At 43.3% G+C, this 27,499-nt stretch overlaps 2 non-coding genes across 2 annotated transcripts; both read right to left on the reverse strand.

Annotated features, from left to right (window-relative positions):
• Positions 1 to 24,068: 24,068 nt before the first annotated feature.
• On the reverse strand, positions 24,069 to 24,142 carry TRNAV-CAC (transfer RNA valine (anticodon CAC)). Its single transcript has one exon. It is a non-coding gene; the product is annotated as a tRNA-Val (tRNA).
• A 2,732-nt stretch (positions 24,143 to 26,874) lies between these two features.
• TRNAV-CAC (transfer RNA valine (anticodon CAC)) lies at positions 26,875 to 26,948 on the reverse strand. The gene has a single exon. It is a non-coding gene; the product is annotated as a tRNA-Val (tRNA).
• Positions 26,949 to 27,499: the final 551 nt, after the last annotated feature.

The following is a 27,499-nucleotide window of genomic DNA, read 5'->3' on the forward strand; positions in this document are numbered from 1 at the left end:
GTGATGTTTATTATGTTTTATGCATCTTGTTTACTTAGAACAGCGGTAGTAAATAAGATGATCCCTTATAATAATTTCAAGAAAGTGTTCCCCCTAACTGTGCACCATTGCTAAAGTTCGTCGTTTCGAAGCACCACGTGATGATTGGGTGTGATAGATCCTTACGTTCACATACAACGGGTGTAAGACAGATTTACACATGCAGAACACTTAGGGTTAACTTGACGAGCCTAGCATGTACAGACATGGCCTCGGAACACAAGAGACCGAAAGGTCGAACATGAGTCGTATAGAAGATACGATCAACATGGAGATGTTCACCGATGATGACTAGTCCGTCTCACGTGATGATCGGACACGGCCTAGTCGACTCGGATCGTGTAACACTTAGATGACTAGAGGGATGTCTAATCTGAGTGGGAGTTCATTAAATAATTTGATTAGATGAACTTAATTATCATGAACTTAGTCTAAAACCTTTGCAAAATATGTCTTGTAGATCAAATGGCCGCCGCTCATGTCAACATGAACTTCAACGCGTTCCTAGAGAAAACCAAGTTGAAAGAAGATGGCAGCAACTATTCGGACTGGGTCCGGAACCTGAGGATCATCCTCATAGCAGCCAGGAAACAATATGTCCTAGAAGGACCGCTAGGTGATGCACCCGTCCCAGAGAACCAAGACATTATGAATGCTTGGCAGTCTCGCGCTGATGATTACTCCCTCGTTCAGTGCGGCATGCTTTACAGCTTAGAACCGGGGCTCCGAAAACGTTTTGAGCAACACGAAGCATATGAGATGTTCGAGGAGCTGAAACTAGTTTTCCAAGCTCATGCCCGGGTCGAGAGATATGAAGTCTCCAACAAGTTCTATAGTTGTAAGATGGACGAAAATAGTTCTGTCAGTGAGCACATACTCAAAATGTCTGGGTTGCACAATCGCCTGTCCCAGCTGGACATTAACCTCCCGGATGAGGCGGTCATTGACAGAATCCTTCAGTCGCTCCCACCAAGCTACAAGAGCTTTGTAATGAACTACAATATGCAGGGGATGGTAAAGACCATTCCTGAAGTATTTTCAATGTTGAAGTCAGCAGAGGTTAAAATCAAGAAAGAACATCAAGTGTTGATGGTCAATAAGACCACTAAGTTCAAGAAGGGCAAGGGTAAGAAGAACTTCAAGAAGGACGGCAAAGATGTTGCCGCGCCCGGTAAGCCAGTTGCCGGGAAGAAGTCAAAGAATGGATCCAAGCCTGAAACTAAGTGCTTTTATTGCAAGGGGAAGGGTCACTAGAAGCGGAACTGCCCCAAATACTTAGCGGACAAGAAGGCCGGCAACACTAAAGGTATATTTGATATACATGTAATTGATGTGTACCTCACCAGCACTCATAGTAACTCCTGGGTATTTGATACCGGTGCCGTTGCTCACATTTGTAACTCACAGCAGGAGCTGCGGAATAAGCGGAGACTGGCGAAGGACGAGGTGACGATGCGCGTTGGGAATGGTTCCAAGGTCGATGTGATCACCGTCGGCACGCTACCTCTACATTTACCTACGGGATTAGTTTTAAACCTCAATAATTGTTATTTAGTGCCAAGTTTGAGCATGAACATTCTATCTAGATCTCATTTAATACGAGATGGCTACTCATTTAAATCCAAGAATAATGATTGTTCTTTTTATATGAGAGATATGTTTTATGGTCATGCCCCAATGGTCAATGGTTTATTCTTAATGAATCTCGAACGGAATGTTACACATATTCATAGCGTGAATACCAAAAGATGTAAAGTTGATAACGATAGTCCCACATACTTGTGGCACTGCCGCCTTGGTCACATTGGTGTCAAGCGCATGAAGAAGCTCCATGCTGATGGACTTTTAGAGTCTCTTGATTATGAATCATTTGACACATGCGAACCATGCCTCATGGGCAAAATGACCAAGACCCCATTCTCCGGAACAACGGAGCGAGCAACCAACTTGTTGGAAATCATACATACCGATGTGTGCGGTCCAATGAGCGTTGAGGCTCGCGGAGGATATCGTTATGTTCTCACTCTCACTGATGACTTGAGTAGATATGGGTATGTCTACTTGATGAAACACAAGTCTAAGACCTTTCAAAAGTTCAAGGAATTTCAGAATGAAGTAGATAATCAACGTGACCGAAAGATAAAATTCTTCCGATTGGATCGTGGAGGAGAATATTTAAGTCACGAGTTTGGTACACACTTAAGAAAATGTGGAATCGTTTCACAACTCACGCCGTCTGGAACACCTCAGCGTAACAGTGCATCCGAACATCGTAATCGCACTCTACTGGATATGGTGCGATCTATGATGTCTCTTACCAATTTACCGCTATCATTTTGGGGATACACTCTAGAGACAGCTACATTCACTTTAAATAGGGCACCGTCTAAATCCGTTGAGACGACACCGTATGAATTATGGTTTGGAAAGAAACCTAAGCTGTCGTTTCTAAAAGTTTGGAGATGTGATGCTTATGTCAAGAAACTTGAACCTAAAAAGCTCAAACCCAAGTCGAAAAAATGCGTCTTCATAGGATACCCTAAAGAAACCATTGGGTATACCTTCTACTTAAGATCCTAGGGCAAGATCTTTGTTGCCAAGAACGGATCCTTTCTGGAAAAAGAGTTTCTCTCCAAAGAAGTAAGTGGGAGGAAAGTAGAACTCGATGAAGTACTACCTCTTGAACGGGATAATAGTGCAGCTCAGGAAAATGTTCCTATGATGCCTACACCAACTGAAGAGGAAAATGATGATGATGATCATGGTACTTCGGATCAAGTTGCTACTGAACTTCGTAGGTCCACAAGGACACGTTCCGCACTAGAGTGGTACGGCAACCCAGTCCTGGAAATCATGTTGTTGGACAACGGTGAACCTTCGAACTATGAAGAAGCAATGGCGGGCCCAGATTCCAACAAATGGCTAGAAGCCATGAAATCCGAGATAGAATCCATGTATGAAAACAAAGTATGGACTTTGACTGACTTGCCCGATGATCGGCGAGCGATAGAAAACAAATGGATCTTTAAGAAGAAGACGGACGCGGATGGCAATGTCACCATCTATAAAGCTCGACTTGTCGCTAAGGGTTATCAGCAAGTTCAAGGGATTGACTACGATGAGACTTTCTCTCCCGTAGCGAAGCTTAAGTCCGTCCGAATCATGTTAGCAATTGTCGCATACTATGATTATGAGATATGGTAGATGGACGTCAAAACGGCATTCCTTAACGGGCATCTTAAGGAAGAACTGTATATGATACAGCCGGAGGGTTTTGTCGATCCTAAGAATGCTAACAAAGTATGCAAGCTCCAGCGATCCATTTATGGGCTGGTGCAAGCATCTCGGAGTTGGAACATTCGCTTTGATGAGATGATCAAAGCGTTTGGGTTTATGCAGACTTATGGAGAAGCCTGCATTTACAAGAAAGTGAGTGGGAGCTCTGTAGCATTTCTCATATTATATGTAGATGACATACTTTTGATGGGAAATGATATAGAACTTTTGGACAGCATTAAGGCCTACTTGAATAAGTGTTTTTCAATGAAGGACCTTGGAGAAGCTGCTTATATATTAGGCATCAAGATCTATAGAGATAGATCGAGACGCCTCATAGGTCTTTCACAAAGCACATACCTTGATAAGATTTTGAAGAAGTTCAAAATGGATCAGTCCAAGAAGGGGTTCTTGCCTGTATTGCAAGGTGTGAGATTGAGCTCGGCTCAATGCCCGATCACGGCAAAAGATAAAGAAGAGATGAGTGTCATCCCCTATGCTTCAGCCATAGGATCTATTATGTATGCCATGCTGTGTACCAGACCTGATGTAAACCTTGTCGTAAGTTTGGTAGGAAGGTACCAAAGTAATCCCGGCAAGGAACACTGGACAGCGGTCAAGAATATCCTAAAGTACCTGAAAAGAACGAAGGACATGTTTCTCGTTTATGGAGGTGACGAAGAGCTCGTCGTAAAGGGTTACGTCGACGCTAGCTTCGACAAGATCTGGATGACTCTAAGTCACAAACCGGATACGTGTATATGTTGAATGGTGGAGCAGTAAGCTGGTGCAGCTGCAAGTAGAGCGTTGTGGCGGGATCTACATGTGAAGCGGAGTACATGGCAGCCTCGGAGGCAGCGCATGAAGCAATATGGGTGAAGGAGTTCATCACCGACCTAGGAGTCATACCCAATGCGTCGGGGCCGATCAAACTCTTCTGTGACAACACTGAAGCTATTGTCCTTGCCAAGGAGCCCAGGTTTCACAAGAAGACCAGGCACATCAAGCGTCGCTTCAACTCCATCCGTGAAAATGTTCAAGACGGAGACATAGAAATTTGCAAAGTACATACGGATCTAAATGTCGCAGATCCGTTGACTAAACCTCTCTCGCGAGAAAAACATGATCAACACCAGAACTCTATGGGTGTTCGATTCATCACAATGTAACTAGATTATTGACTCTAGTGCAAGTGGGGGACTGACGGAAATATGCCCTAGAGGCAATAATAAAAGAGTTATTATTATATTTCCTTATTCATGATAATTGTCTTTTATTCATGCTATAACTGTATTATACGGAAATCGTAATACACGTGTGAATACATAGACCATAACATGTCCCTAGTGAGCCTCTAGTTGACTAGCTCGTTGGTCAACAGATAGTCATGGTTTCCTGACTATGGACATTAGATGTCATTGACAACGGGATCACAGCATTAGGAGAATGATGTGATGGACAAGACCCAATCCTAAGCATAGCACAAGATCGTGTAGTTCGTTTTGCTAGAGCTTTTTCAATGTCAAGTATCTCTTCCTTAGACCATGAGATCGTGTAACTCCCGGATACCGTAAGAGTGCTTTGGGTGTACCAAACGTCACAACATAACTGGGTGACTATAAAGGTGCACTACAGGTATCTCCAAAAGTGTCTGTTGGGTTGACACGGATCGAGACTGGGATTTGTCACTCCGTATGACGGAGAGGTATCTCTGGGCCCACTCGGTAATGCATCATCATAATGAGCTCAAAGTGACCAAGTGTTTGGTCACGGGATCATGCATTACGGTATGAGTAAAGTGACTTGCCGGTAACGAGACTGAACGAGGTATTGGGATACCGACGATCGAGTCTCGGGCATGTAACGTACCAATTGACAAAGGGAATTGTATACGGGGTTGTTCGAATCCTCGACATCGTGGTTCATCCGATGAGATCATCGAGGAGCATGTGGGAACCAACATGGGTATCCAGATCCCGCTGTTGGTTATTGCCCGAGAGCCGTCTCGGTCATGTCTACGTGTCTCCCGAACCCGTAGGGTCTACACACTTAAGGTTCGGTGACGCTAGGGTTGTATGAATATGAGTATGCAGTATACCGAATGTTGTTCGGAGTCCCGGATGAGATCCCGGACGTCACGAGGAGTTCCGGAATGGTCCGGAGGTGAAGAATTATATAGAAAGTGGTATTTCGTCCATCGGGAAAGTTTCGGGGTCACCCGGTATTGTACCGGGACCACCGGAAGGGTCCCGAGGGTCCACCGGGTGGGGCCACCCATCTCGAAGGGCCCCAATGGCCGAAGTGGGGAGGGGAACCAGCCCATAGTGGGCTGGTGCGCCCCCCTTGGCCCACCCCCTGCGCTTAGGGTTGAAACCCTAGGGTGGGGGGGCGCCCCACTTGCCTTGGGGGGTACTCCACCCCCCTTGGCCGCCGCTCCCTTGGGAGATTGGATCTCCCAGGGCCGGCGCCCCCCCCTGGGGTCCTATATAAAGGGAGGGGGAGGGGGGCAGCCGCACCCTGAAGTTCTGGCGCCTCCCTCCCCCTGCTACACCTCTTCCTCCTCCGTCACGTGCTTGGCGAAGCCCTGCCGGAGTGCTGCTGTTCCACCACCCCCACGCCGTTGTGCTGCTGCTGGAGCTTTCATCATCAACCTCTCCTTCCCCCTTGCTGGATCAAGACGGAGGAGACGTCACGCTGACCGTACGTGTGTTGAACGCGGAGGTGCCGTCCGTTCGGCGCTAGGATCTCCGGTGATAGGATCACGACGAGAACGACTACTTCAACCCCATTCTTTTGAACGCTTCCGCGCGATCTACAAAGTGGTATGTAGATGCAATCTCTCTCCCATGACTCGTTGCTTAGATGAACTCATAGATGGATCTTGGTGAAACCGTAGGAAAAATTTTAATTTTCTGCAACGTTCCCCAACAGAAAGAATGGTGCATTTAAATATCTCAAGGACCGCTTGTGGAGCAAGGTACAAGGGTGGATAGAGAGAACCATGTCTGCAGCAGGGAAGGAAGTGTTGGTCAAAGTAGTAGCATAGGCAGTGCCACTCTTCTCCATGTCATGTTTCAAACTGCCTAGGGGACTATGGGAACATTTGAATATGCTTATTAGAAAATTTTGGTGGGGTAGCAAAGAAGGCAAACGGGAACCACATTGGGTTTCTTGGAAAGCAATGACACAACCAAAGGGAATGGGGAGTCTTGGCTTCAAGGACTTTGAGTTATTCAACTTAGCCATGTTGGCCAGACAAGCATAGTGTCTACTACAAAACCCCAACCATCTTTGTGCACATTTGTTAAAGGATGTCTACTATCCTAATACTTCATTATTGCATATTAGTCTTGGTAATCACCCAAGTCAAATTTGGAGGGCTCTAGTAGAAGGAAGAGACACTCTCAAGCAAGGGGTGATCCAAAGAGTAGGGAATGGGGAAGCAACAAATATTTGGACAGAAAATTAGTTGCCTCGGGATGAGATGATGTGGCCGTATGGGTGTCTTGCCGCGGTTCACCCAACCTTTGTTTCAGAACTTATTGGCAACACTACGGCGACTTGGAATGTGCAGCGAGTTCGCTAGGCGTTTCTACCTATGGATGCTCTTGTCGTACCAAGTATCCCTCTAGTCACACGTAATATACCTGACTTCTGGTGTTGGAACTTCGAGCATAACGACATGTTCACCGTGAAATCGACTTATAACATGCTTGTAGCCACTAAGCACCAGAGGGAGGCCCTGGCTCAATGGATCTGTTGCGTCTTCATCGACAAGCAGAGAAAAAGGATCATGGAATATGCTATGGAAGACGCAGGTACCCGCTAAATACATATGTTTCTGTGGAGATTAGCCAAACATTCGATCCCAACAGACGATGTTATGGCTCACCGTAACATGACTCCTTCAAGTGCGTGTGGCCTGTGTGGAGCTCTTGACTCCTGGTGGCATACACTGCTTGAATCCACTACTTCGCGGTGCACCTAGGCTTTGGTTGACGAAGAACTGGCTCAATGCCTACTTGCTACAAATGAACCAAGTGCCAAGAATTAGCTCTCACATGGATGCACTGCTGCATGCTCTTTTTGTCAAACTAGTTGTTACTCTCTCGACCATTGGGTCAGCTTGAAGAAAGGCATTGCATGAAGGAACCTTCCAAAGCCCTCACACCACACACGCCTTCATATGAATATTCATAGAGGAGCTGGACATTACAAACGTCAAGGTTCCAAGAGCGGCAGTTATGACCACTGTCAATCCCAGAGTGCAAGTGCAGAAACGACCCAAGGTACCACCAGCAAATTTTGTTAAAATCCATGTTGACGCGGGCATCAGAAGAGGCAGGGGAGGTACAACAACGGTTGTTTGTCGGGATGGCAATGGGAACTTTCTGGGCAGTTCATCTTTGGTCATTGGGGCAACAGATGATGCCTCAACCATGGAGGCCATTGCATGCAAGGAAGCTCTTTGTCTAGCCGAAGATCTTCCTATCAACCAATTTGTCGTAGCATCTGATGAAAAACGACCCATTGATGATATTAACTCGGGAGCGCAAGGGAAACATGGCGCCATAGTCAAGAAAATAAAAGCTCGAGCTACCTCCTTTACATGTGATATCTCTTTTTTAGGGCGAGCCTCTAATACAGACGCTCACCGTTCAGCTAGATTTTTCTCTTAATTTATTGGTAGGGAGACACGTGTGGCTTGTCTCCCGCTCATTGTGGATTATGACCAATAAACATTGGCTTTTCCCCTAAAAAAATGTTGTTGCTAGACAGTTATTTCTGGATTTGGGAACCTTCTAGAAGGTTCCTAAACCGGTTTTACTTTTTTAGTTTATTAGTTTTTCTTTTTCTCTTCTTTTCATATTTTCTTTTTATTTAATTGCCATTTTTTCACTTTTCATTTTTTTTTCGTTTCAGTTTTTTTTTCCTTTTTCACCAAATATTTTGGAATATTAAAAAATGTGTGAATTTTGTTTACATCTTCGAAAAAGTTTCTGTTTTAGAAAAGAAATCAAAAATTCATAAATTGCTTCTTTTCAAAAAATGTTCGGAACTTCAAATAAGTTTAGAATTTCAAAAAAACCTTCACATTCCTAAATTTTGTTCACAAACTAAAGAGTTCAAGGATTTCAAAAAAATGTTCGCATTTTTGAAAATTTGTTCACACATTCATAAAATGTTCATGTTTTAAAAAAATTAATATGTTCGCATTTTTAAATTTTATTCACAAATTACCAAACTGTTCATGTTTTCAAATTGTTCACAAAATCAAAAAATGTTTGGGGAGATTTGATTTTTTTCCGAACTTGTTCACATCGGTGAGTAAGTCTCATCGTAGTTCACAAAATCAAATTGTTCACAAACTACGGTGAGTAAGTCTCATCGTAGTCAACTCCCTGAACTTGTCGATAATGTTTAGCGACAAGTCAAGCCTTATGGACTGTAACATTTCCGTTCATATGAGTTTTCTTCTTAAAGATCCATTTACACTCAATGGTTGAACGCCATCTGGCAAATCAACCAGGTTTCAAACTTGATTGTCATCCATGGACTTTAATTCAGATCTCATGACCTCAAGCCATCACTCGAAATCCGGGCTCACCATCACTTCTGCATACGTCGTCGGCTCATTGTTCTCCAAGAACAACATGTTGCATCCATGCATATTGGGCAACCTTTCCGACCTCTGTGGAACCGGCACCAACTCCACTACAGGTTCCCTAACTAATTTCGGTGTGACGGGATCACCTAACGGAACGTCCCCATGTGTCTCTTGAATTTTTCGAGCCGGACCGCCCTCCCACTAGCCCACGGATGCCATTTCTTTTCCCCTTTCCTTCTTTCCTTCCTAAAATACTACCAATTTTCTTAACATTTTATAATCATTTTTTAAAAATCAAAAACAATTATTAAATACATGATTTTTTTAAAATTAACATATATTTTATGAATAGTAATATTTTAGTGACATGAATATCTTTTTTAAAATTGTATAACATTTTCCAAAAATGCCACGTATATTTTATGAAATGCGTGCCATTTTTCAAATGTGATCTATTTTTTTTAGTGATAGGAACATTTACTAAAAGCTGAGCAAACATTCGTTTGCACCATGGACATTTCTAAAATATGCATTGAGCATTTAAAAATGGTTCGTAATTTCAAAAAAAATGGTCACGTTTTTCTTGTTTGTCAAAAAATGTTTACAAAGTTTTTGATGAAAATTTCACATACTGGTTTCTAACTTTTGTCGCAGTTGTTAGTTTCTTTAAGTTTCATGTTGTAATTCTTTCACTTGGGTGACCTATTTGCGGTGGCTAGCGCGGCGTGCGCTTCTATAGCAGGTGGTGGATTTGATGCCTATTGCAAGCATTTTTTGCAATTTTTACCTCGTGATGTGGAGCCGCCACAAATGGGTAGGCCCTGTGTGAGTTGAGCCATGTGCGAAACCACGACTCCTTCCCGCAATAAGCGGCATATAGGAGGTCCCAACACGGCTGTTTGCCGCTCTTTGCGGCAAGTTTCGTTGTTTCCCAGAAGCGTTTGGGCCAGGGCCGGCCCATTAGTTTATCAGAACCTTCTATGATATTTCTAGCCGGTTTTTCCGGCCCCTAGAAGGTTCCTGAACCGGGTTTTTCTTTTTCATTTTTTTCGTTTTTTCATTTTTTTTGTTTCTTGTTTTTTGTTTTTTATATTTCTTTTTTTATTTTCTTGCCTTTTTTTCTTATACTTTTCATTGTTTTTCGTTTTTCAAAAATATTTCAATTTTTCACCATATGTTCTGAATTTCTAAATAATTTATCAAAGAAAATTCATATTTTGGAAAAAAAAAGTGTGTACTAAAAATATAAGAAATTACAAAAAATAGAATTTCACATTTTGTAAGCCGGGAAAAATTCAAAAAATCAAAAAAATTGTAATTCCAAAAGATGATCGCATTTTTGAATTTTGTTCAAAAACTAAAGAGTTGAAGGATTTCAAAAGATTGTTCCCGTTTTCAAAAAAAATCACGCATTCAGAAAATTTTCATGTTTTGAAATTTGTTCACAAATACATAAAATGTTCATTTTAAAATTTTGTCCATAAATTCAAAAATATTCCTGTTTTACAAATTTGTTTACAAATTCAATAAAAGTTACATTTTCGAAATTTGTTCACAAATTAAAAAAATTGTTCATGTTTTAAAATTGTTCGCCAATTCAAAAAATGTTTGGGGGGATTTTGGTTTTTTAGGTTTGCAAAAATTATTTGTAATTTTGAAAAAACATTCAGATTTTCAGTTTCGTTCTTATTTTTTCACAAAAGTTTTTTTTTTATTTCATGAACTGATTTTTAAGTTTTGTCTCTGCTTTTAGTTTCTTTATGTGTCACGTTGTAGTTCTTGTGCTTGGGCGAGCCAGCCGACGCGATGGCTAGCATGGCGTGTGCATCTACAAGAGGTGGTGTGTTCAAGGCCTATCGCACGCTATTTTTGCATTTTTTACCTCGCATATTGGAGCCGCCGCAAATGGGCCGGCCCAGGGTGAGCTGCTTCCTATGCGAAACCATGACCACTTGCTGCAATAAGCGGCATATAGGAGGTCACCATGGCCTCGACAATCTGCTGTAGCGTGCGGCAGGTAGGATTTGTGGTGCGATAGCGCAAAGTGTTTCTTCGGTATCACTAAAGTATCTACAGTTACAGGCCGGCCCATTCGCGCATGCTTTAAAGAACTACTCACTCCATTCCTTTATGTAAGGTATATTATTTTTAACAGGGTGGCCAAGACACATAATTATTGACAATTTAAGCAGAAATTGCCCTTGTCTAATTCATGGAAGCGGGAGTAAATCATTTAGGCTAGAAAAGGAAGAGATACACGCAATTCGGAGAGAGATAGTTTCGTTTTCTTTCTCTACAGGAAGAGTTACATGCAATCAGGGAAGAGATACTTTTCTTTTTATGGAGGGCCAAGATCGAAATTATGAGGAATTAGAACAAATTCACCTTATAATTCGGAGTGAGTATATTAGAGAAAAGGGGGCTTGAAGGGATTCGCTCCTGCCATAACGTGGAACTGCTAGCCACTTGGCCAGCATCCGGTTCTTGCTAAAATAGTAGGCCGTGACCTTGTTAAAGAAAAACAAGTCGGGTTTTCACTATTTTCATGGGGTTTTTTGTTTGTATTTTTTCACCAGTTTTTCTTTGTTACTTTCGCTCTTTTTATTGGTTTCTTTTCTTTTCTTTGTTTTTCTCTGGTTTTTTGTGTTTATTTTTTGTTTTTCACTAGCTTTTTTATTTTATTTTATTTTATCTTCATTTTCCAAAGGGTTTTTTCATGTTTATTGTTGGTTTTATTGTTTTCTCGTTTTCACTAGGTGTTTCCTATTCTTTCTTTTTTTCTTTGGTTTTTGTTTGATTATTTCTCGTTTTTTTTGTTTTCTCTGATGTTTTATTTTTTATATAAACATTTTTTGTATATATCTAATACATTTTTATAATACATGTTTAATATTTCTCAAATGCTTATTAACATTTTTCAAATATATATTAACATTTTTTATACATGGGTGACATTTTTCCTATACATATTTTATCATTTTTTCAAATGCATGATTAACATTTTTTAAATACAAGTTAAACATTTTTTTGAATACATGGTCAACATTTTTTCTATACACATTTAACATTTTTCCAATACAAGTTTAATATTGATATCTATAGAGATATAACATTTTCCAAATACAAGTTTCAAAAAAAATTAACACATGGTCAACATTTTTTCTATACACATTTAACATATTTTAAATAAAAGTTTAACATTTTTTCTATATGCATTTAACATTTTTCTAATACAAATCTAAAAGTTTTTAATACATGGTCGAAAAAAATCTATACACATTTAATATTTTTCAAATACAAGTTTAAGATTTTTTATGCGTGGTCAACATTTTTTTATATACACATTTAACATAGGTCAAATGGCAGTTTAACTTTTTTGAATACATGGTCAACATTTTTCTATACAAATTTAACTTTTTTTTTCAAGTGCAAGTATATATACTGGTTAGTCAGCCCATGATTGAGAAAATTGACTCGTGGCTTTCGTACGCGACGCCTTATTTCCCTCGTATGCTGAATTCTCTCATATTTTCTTTCCCCAGTCTCTATTGCCATTGATGAAAAACGGTAAGGCCGTTGGCGCCAGTGTGCCACATAATTAACGGAAGACAAGATCCAAATTTGTTGAACCCTACTACATTTTTGGTGCTTTGTGATTTGTCATAGGCTCGCTAATCGATGGCTTGGGAGAATATGGATCGTGCAGAACACCGATTACCAATACCTGAGCGTGTAAAAAAGAAAGGCGTGAGCGCAGGAGCAGGACTCCCAATCTACAATACTAACCTAACGGCGCAGTAGACTACCGGCAGTCGAAGGCCGACGACGCAGTAGAGGGCTGGCGGCCACCGTCATCAACAGGCAGGGGCCTGGGATGCAGGAAGGCACGACAACAACAACCAACATGTGAGTAGGGCAGGCACAACGGCCATGTTCGCACTAAATTAACTTAATCAAATCAATCTTTTGGTCAACTAATCAAAATCACTTCATCTTTGAGGACAACTGCTAGATCGTTTCCACTTTCTTTTCTCAATCCTCGTAATAAGACTAATCAAGGGCGCATCGTCTTCGTCCAAGCGATCGATCGTCATTGTTCTCGGCATGACGGCGTCTGGCCAAGGAGCTGTTTGACCAGGCCAAGTTTCATGTCCGTGAGTTCATTAGGTCTCAGTTCTACAAACAGTTTGTTGCTAACTGTTTGATATGTATCCTTTTAAAAAAATTATTTTCATCATTTACATACTTGTGTGTTAATTGGTTTAGATGTTCGTGTTTCAAGATCAAACTTATGTCCTTTAAAATTTTCTCTAGATAATATGAATCTGGTTACTAGAAACCAACACAAGAATAAACTAAAAGTAGACGATTTGAATCGATGGCCTTAGATAGGTTGATTGTAGTTTTTTTTTAAGAAAAATAGGCCTCATTTTAGAATTTGGCACAGGGCCCTGGATTTTACCCGCCCGGCCCTGTCTGTGCGGGCCGCACCGGCTGCACATGCCCAGGCACGGGCCTGTTGTTGTAGCAGGATAAATGACTCTTTCAACCCAGTGTAATTTGCTTGGCGCCCATTCACTGCACAGTAACACAAATCCCAAACATGCTGACTCCCCAGCCCTCCTCCACCCCCACCTCTCCTCGCCGCCGCCAACCCTAGCCGCGCCCAGCCCTCCTCCACCCCCACCTCTCCTCGCCGCCGCCAGAGGCGGTCTCCGGGCAAGTCCGGGGCGCCGCCAAGGAAGGTGGCGGCGGGGCAAGTTGCTGCTCTGCTTCCGCGGGGGCATTCGGATCTGGGGCGGCGGCCCCTCTGGTGAGGCACCACCAGCTTAGCGGCGGGCGGTGGTGCGGGCGTTTGGTTCCGGCATTCTTGGCCGCGCGGGCGGCGGAATCTCGGAGGACGAGGGTGACGGCGCCAGATCTGGCGCCCCTCCTCCCTGTACGGCGTGTTCTCCCCCATCCGGCCCGCCCGTGTTCCATGGGACGCCGGCGCTGGTGGTGCTAGTGGTGGGGAATCCAGTCCGGGCGAAAGCCATGGCCGACCATGCTCGGCTGCGTCGACGGCGACGCCTGAGGGCGCCGTGTCCCTCCTTGGAGGCGTCTGACAGGTCTGATCCCCCCACTCCCCCTTCCCCTAGTTCTCCCGGGCGAAAGCTCCAACTTTGTTGGGCGGCGGCGGCGCCATCGGCGTCGTATCCTTCTTGAAGGCGCCGTTTAGGGAGCTTGGTGGTCGGTGGGCGCTGTTGGGGTGCGGGGGGTGGTGGCGGTGGTACCCTCCTCGTCCTAGCTCTTGCTTTCCGTCGCCATTGTATCTTTCCGCTCTGCAAGGTGGTGGCGCTGTCTAGAGGACGGCGACGTTGGTGGAGCGGTGCTTCATCTTTCACATTGATGATGGCGGATCTCGGCGGCATGGTGCTGTGGAGACTCGGCGTCTGATGCGCGGAGATGGACTCGTGCAGGAGGAGGAAGCTGTCTGGCGTCATGGGGACGTCGATGGCAGACTGGCCAGACAAGGTAGAAGCCTCAATTTGATCTGAAGACGGACCTGTGGAAGATGGCGGCGACGACACACGAGTGCGTCTGACCGGATTGCGCCCCAGACCCAGTATGTGGCTCGGTTGGGGTTACCGAATGAGTTTCGGCTTCCGGCTTTTGATGTTAGGCTTAGGTGAGTGGTTTGGGTAGTGGCCCAGCTAGCACCCCCTCATCATATTGGATAGGAGTAGCGGCACATATTGCCAAGATAGTGGATTCAGACACATTGTTGTAATACTTTATATGGTTATCGAGAATAATCAATAAAGTGGCCGTATGCATCTCCCAGATGCAGAGGCCGGGGGTCATCCTCCTTTTCTAAAAAAAAATCCCAAACATGCTAATATGGATTCAATTCCAACTGGCTAGCTGGTTCTAACCTACTGCCTAGCTGGTTCCCAATGCCCACAGTTTAAAAAAAAATCAATTGATCGCCCTTCATCCTACACCAAATCCATACATCCACCTTAGAGCAACTCTAGCAGACTCCGCATCCTGCCCCGACCCAGAAAATAACCGCCAAAATGCGGGGCGGGGCGGGAAAACCTGCCCGACCAGACTCCGCATCCCGCACCGGCCCGCATAAAAATTTAGGGGGCGTGGCAAAATCTCGGCCCCGACCCACGTATTCGCGGGTTTCCCCCTTGCCGCTGCGTGCCCTGCATATAAGCGAAAGCGGTTGGTGGGGCGACATTTCAGCCCACGCTTTCCCCCACCAACCACCTCCCCTCTCCCTGCTCGCGCTGCCGCCAGCCCGCCGCCCAAGATTCCGGCGAAAGTAGCCGGCAGGAGCTCGCCGAAAGGCCGCCGCACGTACGCACGAGGCCTCCCCCCCCCCCCCCCCCTCCTGCGCCGGCGGGCCGCCGAATTTGCGGATCCGCGGACCTTCATCGCGTGGCCGCCGACGATTTGCGGCCATGTATCCGTCCAGCCGTCTACCGCGCTCGGCGCTCGTACAGCGGCTTTGTGCTCGCCGTTGCCACTCGTACGGTGCGACGACTGCACGCAGACAGTGCTGCGGCTTACTTTGGCCATGCCGAGGCACCCCGGATGGGTGTTCTTCAAATGCGAAAACGACTGGGTACGTGCACTTGCGGTAGCTCGTTTTGATAGCTCACTCTTTGGTTCAATTGTGGATCCTCATTCCAAACATGGTCATTCTTTTGTGTAGGAAGATGGATGCTTATTTTAGTTTTGGGAAGGCCAATACATTGATTTATTGATAGAAAGAAAGTTAATAGATGTTGATGCACTCCTTAGTAGAATAGAAAACAATGATGCGGATGCATGTGCAACTAGAGTGGAAGCAACGTCTACTTCTTCCGAATCAAAGATGAAGAATGAAGAATGCAAGATCAAGAATCCGCAGATCAACAATGAGTGCATGGAGAAGATTTTGCTTCAACTAGTGGGAGCAGTTATGGAAGTTGGAATCTTCTAAAATGCATACTTGTGATTCTTGTTTTCTTTGGTCTTGCTATTCTAGCAAAGATTTGGTGATGTTTTATGTGTCCAATATTATTGAAAAAGCAAAGAAATGCATTATGTTGGATCAAATCAAAGTGCAAATTTAGGTTTTCCGAGCCGGAAGGAGCTGCGTCAGATCAGACCCCGCAAAGCCAACCCGTAAAAAAGCATATTCACGGAATATGCTTTTTTACGGGTCGGCTTTGCGGGGTCTGCATTCGCGGCCGTGCGCACCGGCCCGTAAAGGCATTTTTTTCGCGAACTGCAAAGACGTTTTGTTTTGCGGGCCGGACGGATGCGGGGTCTGCTAGAGTTGCTCTTAGTACACACCTTCCAAAGCTTGCTCCAGCTATATGTGTTCTAGTGATTTTTTTTACACCACATATTGAGAGCTGGATGTGTGTATACTGAATAGTGGATGTGCCTGCTATGTATTGAAGGTCAATACAAGGACGTGTTACTCTAAATGTTAATGATGGTGTAAGATGTGGTGGATGATGCTTGAATCAATGCCCTGTGGTTTCACATTTACAGTTTAGTATAAAATGGAAGAAAATATTGTGCACACAGTTCAAGGTTTTCCAAATAACATTTTTCTATCAAAAATGGAATAAATGTTATGGCCACAATTCGATAGCCCTGCATAGGTTAAGGCGAATATCTCACTCACATCACATAATATGGATGCGTCAAAATTCTATATAATTGTACAATTTAACCTTACTAATTGTTTTTTGTTATTTTTTCACTCACACTTGTCATCTCCTACTAACTCCTCGGCATCCAGGCACGTGATCTCTCACTACATATTTTCTTGAGACTGCAAAGCCATGTGCCCAAATCATGGGGCACCCTAGCGTATGGCATTCTCACTTATAGAATAGATACTTACAAGTGCCCAGTACATACCATCAGTTTTTATGCAAATGATCATGTGCCATTATATCAGTTTTTATCGATTGTCCCAAGGCATTTTCTCAGTTTTTATGTAGATATTGTTTTGATTTCGATCGAATTCAGGCATGAGCAACGTTGAGTATCATTTCCAATCTCCCGCAAAAAATAGTACAGTTTTTCAGTCACACTTCTAACGACATGTGTACCTCCGGACACAAATCGGTACAAAACCACACTTTCAGGGATTTGTGGTTGGCTTATGTTTCAACAGGTTATGTTAAAAATATATTGGCGGGGGGGGGGGGGGGGGGGGGGTATTTAGGTACTCGTGTATATGTCCAGCTCAGAGATGTCCTTTTAGACAAAAGCTCTCCTCCGGTGTCCTGTAACTTCGGAAGAAATGTTATATGGAGCAGAGTGGTTGTGTTTTCCGTGGAAAGGGGGAGTCTATCAATACCTCAATTAATTTTCTTTGCCCGGGTCGATGCTTGTGTGGAATTCGGTGAGCCTGAGCTGGGGCTGGCCAAGCTCACCGAGAAGCATGGACAACTTCATGCATGTGGCACTAGTTTGAGATATGTGCCTTTCCCGTTATGTGGTTTTTGGTCATAATATTATTTTGTCATCAAGTTACGATGGGCTTAAAGTAGTAGGTTTTTTGTCTCGGTGGAGGACTCTATTGTCATGGAGGCATAGGGACTTGACGGGAAGCAAACTGGGTGCACGAAACTTGCAGCGATGGGATGTGGCTAGAACTCGCCTGAGCATTGAATGATAATGTTCTAATTACTTCCCTTAAGCTTGGTTTTGCATTACTAGGAAATTGCCCGTGCGTTGCAACGGGGAACACGCTAGTAAAACATTGTCATGGTGTGAAAACATGAAAAAAAATGAAAGGATTATACTCCCTCCGTTCCAAAATAAGTGTCTCAACTTTATACTAAATTTAATACAAAGTTGTACTAAGGTTGAGACACTTATTTTGAGACGGATGGAGTATGTGTTTTTACGTCCTCGTCGTATCTGGATTGACGCCTTTTTTTACTATTGTGTACAATGACATGAAAGTGTACATACCATTGCCTAATATCATATCCGCCTTAGGAGTATTGTACATTATATTTTTCATCTATATATCTTCTGTAAGAAGTAAGATCATGGTTCGAATAAAGTTGTTCACGCTACCATTGCTCGTCATATAATCTCAAAATAATATATGCATAATCGGACTCGCCAAGATAAAGACGAGATGTTGTGTTTCATGATGTTATGTTTTCTGCACATGCAATGGTAGTTTCCTAGGAAAATAATCTCAGTAAAACAACTGAAATAAAAACGAAGGATATTTTACTGGGATCTGATACGAACGTCAATAAAAATAGATCAGACCACCATCAATTAACACACACACATATATATGGAATTATGCTCGATTTTTACTCAACGTGGCAAAACAAAAATTCTACAAATGAATGATAATTGACGAACTGTTATTAGGGTTGAAATGCGATTGCTATGTGATTTGAGTATTTCCTCCTAATTTTACTTTTCTGTCGATCATCTGGAAGAAAGACTGCTATATGTTTCTAGTGATTTGGTCAGAACTTGAATTCCATGTTATATATGCAGCACTACATGATTGCCTTAACACCCCTTTTTAAGAGTACATGCTAATCTGATAATCTAGATCAAAAATATGCTAATGTTGGAACCAAAATATGCAAAAAAAAACGTAAATTACAATATATACATTGAAGATAAGTACTAAAAACACTAAAAACAAAATAAAAACAAAGGTTGAATTCCATGTTATATATGCAGCACTACAAGATTGCCTTAACACCCCTTTTTAAGAGTACATGTGCTAATCTGATAATCTAGATCAAAAATATGCTAATGTTGGAACCAAAATATGCAAAAGAACGTAAATTACAATATATACATTGAAGATAAGTACTAAAAACACAATTCCATAACGGTGCTAGCTGACTTGTATTATTCTTGTAGCATAATACTGCTACTGCTTGCTTGTTTGATTAACTACAAGGCCAGTATTTTGATTTCACTTGAGAAAGTAAGTGAATCTTCTTCTGATGCATGATACCACCTTTTGTGTTCATCATGCACTGTGTTTTTATCCAGTTGTGTATAAACTAAACTGAAGCTATCAGTTAAATGTGAGATCTATCAAAATGGCTAACAAAATGATGCCAATTTATGCATTTGCAAACATCTAGCGTGTTGCAACTAATTTTCTCGGCTCTCTTTTTCTGAGCAGGTTGACTCCCAAAGAAAGGAAAGTATAAAAAAATAAAACAAAAAAAATACATGTAAGAACCAAGGATTGAACCCGGAACTCCCACTTGCAGCCGTGAGGCACATGCCACTGTGCTACACAAACGCTTTCGGCGACTTGAGAAGGGAAAAAACGAATCGTTTTTTCTAGGTGTGTTCTGCTGGAGAAGCTCCTATGTGGGTTGGGTATTGCTCTTGCTGGAGTTTCCGCTTGAGCTTTTTTGTAGCTTTCACAAAGTAGGACGACGGGAAAAAAAGAGTAAGGAGTACTGAAAAAAGAAGATTTTGGACTTCCTGACCATGAAGAAATAGGGTAGTAAATATTTAATTTGGGTAGTAAATCCCCAAGGAAGAGCTATAACCCAACAAAGGAGATGTAGCGGTTGTTTCCAGGGGTTGCCATATTTGGGTGTGGTGCAGATCTAAACACTCTTATATTTATGTAAGGGAGTGTAGCTTGCTTTATCTCCCATAGCATATTGTAACTAGTTATACGGCTAAACTGATATGCTTTCTGTAAAGTGGAGCTCTCAAGCCATCTCTTTGCAAGACACTTGACAGCTCTTTCCCGGAGCCTACGATTCCTAAAAAGAGAATAGACGCGCAACATGCAGTCATGCACCACATCTAACATCCATCTTGGTACACACCGTCTCACACTTGTTCTGTCTATCTATATATATAGAACGTATTGCCCTAGATGTTAGTGATGGTAAAGTTACTGCAGGTGTTGTTTCAATAAATGCTTTGCAGTTTATTATAGTACAACTTTATAAAATATTACTCCCATTGGCTAAACCTCTGCTGCATGCGAGGAAAGGAAGCTGCATGCAAGCTTTTGTCTAGTAACCAGTGTTGCGTAATAAATACCCTATTAATCCTGCGGCAAAGGCCCAATCCGATGCGTTGCATGCAACAACTGGGCTCTCGTAGAGAGTCACGCGTGCTAAGCTGGCCGACGCTCGTTGGCAGTTGCACTCCTAGAAAATCTCGCACAGTTACAACTAATAGCCTTGGTACCTGAGTTTTGGTCGAGGGGCCTAATAAACCCGGACGGAGGGAGTAACATGTAATATCACACATTCAATGGACCCATGAAGATCTTACAAAAAATATGAAGTTGCCCTTTTTTTTCGACGAAACACAGCCAGTGCTGATTTCATTCATTAAGAAGGGTGCCAAAGATGGCAGTTACAAGTGTGAACAAAGTATGAAAAGAAGAAGTAGAAGAAGAAAGTGAGACGGATAGCCTAGGGTCATATTTTCTAGTCAGGTGGCATCCACATTGCCCCGGCAAGGCCGGCTAGCCTCCATGAATCTAGTTCGCTGTATATTTTCAGCAGGAGAGAAGGGACGTTGCATGCCTTGTTTTTGAAAATGCGATTGTTTCTTTCCTTCCAGATTTTCCACCAGATACAAATGAAGAGAGTGCATGTCTTGGTGATCGTGGCCTGCGGCCTATTGTTGATCGATTGGATCCACCAATCTTCAAGGCTTCGTTCATTACTAGCAGGTGGCTCCATGTCCATGTTAAAGCGGCGAACGATTTCCTCCCAGATCGTCCTACTAAGACTGCATTGGGCGAAGAGGTGCAGCGCTGTCTCCGGCTGGGTGTTGCAGAGCTTGCAGATCGGGGTGTGTGGCCATCCTTTCTTCAGCAAAATGTCAGCAGTGTTACACCTTCCTTGGATGGCCAACCAAGCATGGAATTTGCACTTTGCCGGGGTTTTTGAATCCCGTATCAGCTGCTTGGCATTTGATCTCGTCAGTCCTTGGAAGAGCATATAGTAGGCAGATTTTGCCGAGTATGATCCATCTGTAGTCCACTGCCAACTAATGGAGTCAGGTATCACGTGACACATGTGATAAGCAATTCAAACAATTCCAAAAAAAACTAATGGAGTCAGGTATGTCAGGCTGGAGATGCACACCTTGCAGTAGATTCCACAGCAATATGTATTCACGAAGAACAACAAGTGAAGGGTTGGGCTTGATGTATTGAATCCAATTGTTGCCCGAGACGGCCATCTTGATCGTGATCTGTCTTTTTCGACTGTGAGCAAAGAGGTGCGGAGCAGCGTCCTTGAGGGTGCATCCATTAAGCCAATGACTGTGCCAGAATTTGTATTGCTCCCCATTTCCAACATGGATGACAGTGCTTGCCTCAAAAAAATTCTGCGTGAGCTTGTCCGAAGGGAAAGGCAGTCCTTCCCACGGTCTGTCCGTGAGCGTCGCTTGTTGCCATAGCTATTGAAGGCGTAGGGCTATACTCTGAAGGAACAGGTTTGAAATTCCTAGTCCTCCGAACTCAAGTGGCCGGCATACTAGGGACCATCTCACAAGGCATTTACCACCAGAAGCGCTGCCCTCGCCTGTCCAGAGGAAGGGTCTTCTAATTTTATCCACCATCTTGTCGAGCCACTTTGGCTGGGCAATTGAGATCATCTGGAAAGTGAGGAGAGCCGAGAGAACTACCCGGACCAGAGTGAGCCTGCCAGCAATATTGATCCAGCCAATCTTCCATCCTGCACAAGCAGGCCCGAACTTATCCATAATCGGCCGGCAGTCAGTTTTGGTGAGCTTTCTGTCAGTGAGTGGCATTCCAAGATATTTGCAGGGCAACTGTGCCAGTTGACAGCCCAGGGTTGCTTGGAGAGCTTGAAGATCGATCCCTTCACACCTAATTGGATAGAAGCTACTTTTTTGGAAGTTTGTGTGCAGCCCAGTTGCAAGCCCAACAAGCTTCATAATCTGGCTAGTTGCTTCCATGTCTTGGAGTTGTGGTTTTAGAAATAATGATTACATTCGTCTGCATAAAGGGAGGCTCTGAACTTGACTTGTTGTGGGCTTAGGGGTGATAGGATTTTGGCTCGGTGTGCTTTGTCCATTATTCTTGCAAGGCAGTCCATGACAAGAACAAAAAGGAGGGGCGACAAAGGGTCCCCTTGCCTCAATCCTTTCCGGTGCAGAATGTTATTTGAGAGCTCACCATTGACCAGGATTTTAGTGGATGTTGTGCGCAAGAGAGCAGGAATAGCATCAATCCAAGAAGATCCAAACCCTCTGAATTGCAGCAATTGTAGGAGGAACTCCCAGGATACTGAGTCGAAGGCCTTGGATATATCAAGTTTGAGAAGTATTGATGGAATCTTTTTTTGCTTGAGGGCTTTCACTAGGCATTGAACATAAGTGAAGTTATCATGTATGCTTTTCCCACGTATGAAGGCATTTTGACAGGGGCTAATGAGGCTAGAGATGACCAACTGCAGCCTAGTTGCAAGGATTTTGGCATAGATTTTAGGTTTTAGCGAAACTATGTATGAGGGAGATTGGTCTGAAATCTTTCGGGTGGCAAGCATCGTTGAATTTTGGGACAAGGATCATCGTCGTGGCGGAGTTGAGGAGGTGCAGGTTCTGCCCATTACAAGACTGCAATTTCCTGATTGCCCGGAGGATGTCATGCTTGATGGTTTGCCAACAAACTCTAAAGAACTGTCCCGTGAAGCCATCGGGGCCCGGTGCTTTCTCCGGGTGCATGTCCGTGATTGCCACCTTAACTTCCTCTTCAGTGATCGGTGTGGTAAGGCAGTCTAGGTTCGGAGGTGGGTTTGTGCTGTCATCAAAGAGCTCTTGGGAGATTGAGGGTAGTGTTGCAGCTCCTGTATGTGCCAATTAGCTGATTGAAGTGATCCCATATGGCAGCAACTTTTTCGTCTTGGTCTGTGATTGGTGCATCATTAATGATAAGGGCAGGGATTGCATTTTTTTTTTCCTGCGCCTAGCCGATGCCTTTAGGTGGAAGAACTTGGTGTTGCAGTCTCCCATCTTCAGCCACAGGAATCGCGATCTCTGACGCCACATGGATCGCTCGATCGCAGCAAGCCCGAGGCATTGGAGCTTCAAGAGTTTTCTGAATGCAATTTCTTCCGGTGTCAACGGCCGGTTATCCATTGCTAAGTCAAGCCGGTGAATGAGCTCGTTAATAATAGCAGATCGCAGCTTTAGGTCACTGCATCGTCGGGAGCTCCATGATTTCAGCGCTTTGGCTGTTGCAGCAAGCTTCTTATTCAGAGAAAGGAAGGCATCTTCAGCGTGGCTGACCGAGGACCAAGCAGAGTTGACAGTATCTTGGAACCCCTCCCATTTCGTCCACATATTTTCAAACCGGAATTGTCGACAGGGTTTAAAGGTGCTTGAATGAGACAAATAAATTTGGTTTTTTCTCTCTTCCAACAACACCTTTAAATTTGGTCGGAGGCACTTTATCAAGAGAGAAAAAACCAAATTTATTTGTCTCATTCAAGCACGTCATCCCCTAGTAGCCCCTCTCGCGTTCGGACATGTCACCTCCTCTTAGTAGTAACTATTTTCCTTTTCTTCATATTAAGCCACTAAGTATATGTTGACGAGTTGGTGATGTTGGTGGAAAGGCAAGGAGCGGGCGCATGGCGGCAGCTGCAAAAACATCTCCTGTCGATCCCAGTCCAGCACCCACAGAGTTGGATTCGCCAACCAGCCTCTAATCTGGACAGACCAACATTCTTCAAATTGGACAGAGAAAACACAATATTTCGAGAAAAAGAATCCACTTTCTTTGTTCTTTTTCACAAACAGTAGTACACCAGCATCTTACCCTATACTTGCAATTTTACACAAATCGTTTTTTCTTAATTGGGGTATGAGAGCATATCTAACTGTACTTTTTTTAGGGTGTCATTGTAGTACTATATACGAAATTGACTCTTGAAGCATCACCCTGGTTGCACTTTTACAACTTTTTTTGTCCAATGTGCATCTCCATCACTACTTTTAACAAATGCTCCAGAACGAACGCAGCATCTGATCCTAGTAGTATTACCACGCACGTTTTTGTTTAAAAAAAATGCGAAGAAAGTAAAAACAAGAATTATTTTGGTAAGTGCAATATATCAAATGGAAAAAAAAGGATAACTGTCTGAGCCCAGGTTCGAACTGGGGACCTTTAGTGTGTGAGACTAACGTGATAACCAACTACACCACCCAGACATTTTTGTTTGCTGATTCGAAATAGAGCTATATGAATAGAGTCATAGTTGGACAAGCCGCCCCCCTGTCGTCCTTACCAGCTTATTTATTGGCTGCCGTCATGGAGACAGAGGCTGATGCTGATAGGCCCGTATGCCGAGCAGGGTCGCCAATGATGGACCTGTTAGCACGATGTTTCCCTGTTTCAATGGACAGAATCAACAGGAAACCGCATTCACTGAAATGCACAATATAATTAGTTTAGTAGACTCTCTCATACTCATATACTCCCTCCGTTCCTACATATTTGTCTTTCTAGAGATTTCAACAAGTGACTACATACGGAGCAAAATGAGCGAATCTATACTCTAAAATATGTCTATATACATCCGCATGTGGTAGTCCATTTGAAACTCTAAAAAGACAAATATTTAGGAACGGAGGGAGTACTTTGCATCTGCTTAGCGCTTTTCTCGCAACTATACATGATAGCATAGATGGGTATATAATATTTTGGGGGAAATTATCAATTACCATTGGAAAAGATAGATAATATATATCTTCCATATTGCAAAATATTTTATATTTATCAATCCATCATTGGAAAACATAGACAATACACTAGAACCCTGGTATCTCCTTCTATGGCAGCTACTCTGATTGTCGCCGAGCGCTGTTTAACAGTCCGTTTGCTTATAGTTTGCCTTGGCTTTCAATAAAAAATTGGGGCGGGGGGAAACCCCTTTCAGTTCAAAAAAAAAAGATAGACAATATCAGTCTACCATTGCAAAAGATGATATCAATCTACAATCGAGACAATACAGTATATCAATATACCATCGCTAACAGAAGTTTGACAAACACCGTTTGGCGACGATGACAATGACACAGCCCACATGTGAATTTCCTTGCCTCTTCTAGTCCTATGCTCTCCCTTTGTGTAACGGAGCGATGACAGAAAGAGCGACTACAGTCTTCGACGGCCTATACTATTTTGTTGTACTTACCGTACTTGTATGGTCAAAATTGCCCCCGCCAAACAACGGCTAGGATTAAATTATCCTCTTACCTCCTCCCATCTCTTAGTGGGTAGGAGGACCATCTTAAAATTTGCCATATACACGATGGTGCTCAATTGGTTCAATCGAGAGCTATTCTGGAAAAACTCCTGCTAATATCTCATTTTGCCTTTTCTACTGAAGTTCGTTGCCCTTCCTTTCTCCCATAAGACATCTTACCATTTTCTACCAGATCACATTCTTTTGTTAGTATCGCTTTAACATTATAATTGTATAACTTGTTTTATTTATTTTTCTTTTGGTTGTAGCCCTCAAGAAGTGGTGAAGTTCAATGTTCTGTCCGACTCATACACGACGTTCATCTCGACTATGCATGCAAGCTATTGGGCCCATATCCGGAGAAGGTCAAACAACGGCCATGCTACTGGTCAAGCTGACCAAGGATAACTAGCCTCCACCATGGTGGGCCGAAGAGGAGTTGGTAGGCAAGGGCGGGGCTGCCCCCAAGGTTTCCGTTTGCAACAACAACACGTATGTCTTCGCCTTCACCAACTTTGAAGGGAAGTTGTTCAAGCTGACAGATGGAAGAACCGAAGTCTTCTCATACACCACACCACTAGGATTCAACAAAAATTACAACACCTTGGTTGGTGGCACCAAAGACCCACCGCAACTGAAGCTCGGTAAGTTTGGCGTGGCGGAGGCGACGGCGACACTGTGGAACCACAACAAGAAGAAACCATTCAAGGACGACGAGCTGAAGAAGGCATTAGGCAGGTAGAAACTGCTGGTGGGCTAAGGCTGAAACATGAGTGTTTGAGGATGCAAAATGCAAAAAAATCTCATCTAAGCCCTCCCCCCCCCCCCCCAAAAAAAATCCTCACAGTTTGGTCGAAAGCTGGGGAGGGGGGGCATAGCCCCCCCAGAGTTGTACATAGCTCCGCCAGTGCATGTGTGTGGTCCTGTGCGAGGCCGTGAGGCTAGGGCCTATATACGATGCCGTGAATGATGGTTGTAGCATGCTGCATGCTGCCCAAATAAACTTAAAAGCAATGAATAATGGGCGGTTGACTTATAGTAATCTATGCAATTTTGCAGTGTTGACGTGTGATCCAAATTTTTATGCAAATATGATACCTTACTTGACTTTTGATGAGGCAGCTGAACTTGCTTATTTTGGTGCACATTTATTCCTCGTAGTTTATTTACTTGTTGACCGAATAGTAGAAGTTTGCATGTTGCACCTTTAACCTATAAAATGCTATTATATGTTTATTCTCGCATTCTTGTCCTTTCAATATTAGTTTGTTTTGTGGTTTAGGGGGTTCGCTGTGTAGGTAGGGACCTTTACAACACTAATAACTTCTTTTCGTTATATGTGTTATTGGAGTTACTTGTGATACTTCTTTTTTTTCAAAAAGGAGGATTACCTTCGGTCTCTGCATGAAAATGATGCATGCAACCATCTTTATTAATTTATTCAGCAGATTCTGACAAAATGAATACAAAGATCAACCCAAAGCCACCTTCAAGGCGAACAAAGTCGCTATACCACAAAGAGATTTGTTGAACGCGGAGTTGAAAAAAGGGGGCTCATTTACATGGCAAAGTATATGGGTTGGGATTAATAAATTAAAACATGGTCATATATGGCGTGAGGGAGATGGAACTAATATTGATATATGAAAAGAAAAAAAGAAAAGCCAAAAAGAGAAAAAGGCCAAAACCTTAAAATGTCTGAGCCCAGGTTCGAACTGGGGACCTTTAGTGTGTGAGACTAACGTGATAACCAACTACACCACCCAGACTTCTTTGCGCAGAGCTTTCACGATTCGTTATTTAAACATTGATTCTCATAGTCTGGCAGAGACTAATCAGCCGTCGACGATTTTTCTGACAGGTGTTGTGAAATTACGGAACACAATTCCAGTGTGACCTTTCCTATGGTGAAAGCATTTTTCAAGAAGGGAAAGACACTCCTACCCATACTCTGCTCGGCAAATCGGGGCAATCACTGTGCATGCACCTTCTAGAGGCGTTGTGCGATTTGAAGAGGTTTCCTAGTAGGATTACACGGCATTTCGATCGGAAGAGCTCGCGGTTCTAAGTTTAACTCTAGCTAGGTTTGCAACAACTGATCGCATAGCTTCCTTGCTAGTGACGTGGTGTGGTGTGCAGCTTAGGCAGACATACCAAGTCCAGATACGAACAAAGAAATGTTTGTTTCTGGTGTGGAGCAAACAGGACTTTGATCGAAAAAAATTATTGTGGGGTCATCCATCTTCAATACATGGAATTCCGTACTGTATATATACCCTAACTAACGTGGTCTGTTGGAAGGGAAAGAGGGATTTGGTGG

The sequence above is a fragment of the Triticum aestivum genome, chromosome 5B, assembly GCF_018294505.1.
Source record: "Triticum aestivum cultivar Chinese Spring chromosome 5B, IWGSC CS RefSeq v2.1, whole genome shotgun sequence".
Taxonomy (NCBI): domain Eukaryota; kingdom Viridiplantae; phylum Streptophyta; class Magnoliopsida; order Poales; family Poaceae; genus Triticum; species Triticum aestivum.